General features: G+C 49.8%; 1 pseudogene; it reads left to right on the plus strand.

Moving 5' to 3' along the window:
- Positions 1–140: 140 nt before the first annotated feature.
- Positions 141–247, plus strand: LOC118345253 (annotated as a pseudogene; the record flags this gene model as incomplete).

Raw genomic sequence — 247 nt, forward strand, 5'->3', positions numbered from 1 at the left:
TCGGGAGTGGATTTTTGGGAAAATCTCGCCCTGCCCATCGCGTAGCCATGGGTTTGGATCAGATCTCCGTTTGGATTGGGATCGGAAGGACGCAAGTATGTCGCCCAAGGATTATATTAATTTTAAGTAATTAGTTTGATGGGTGCGATCATACCAGCACTAATGCACCGGATCCCATCAGAACTCCGCAGTTAAGCGTGCTTGGGCGAGAGTAGTACTAGGATGGGTGACCTCCTGGGAAGTCCTC

Source organism: Juglans regia, unplaced genomic scaffold (assembly GCF_001411555.2).
Source record: "Juglans regia cultivar Chandler unplaced genomic scaffold, Walnut 2.0 Scaffold_1852, whole genome shotgun sequence".
Lineage (NCBI taxonomy): Eukaryota > Viridiplantae > Streptophyta > Magnoliopsida > Fagales > Juglandaceae > Juglans > Juglans regia.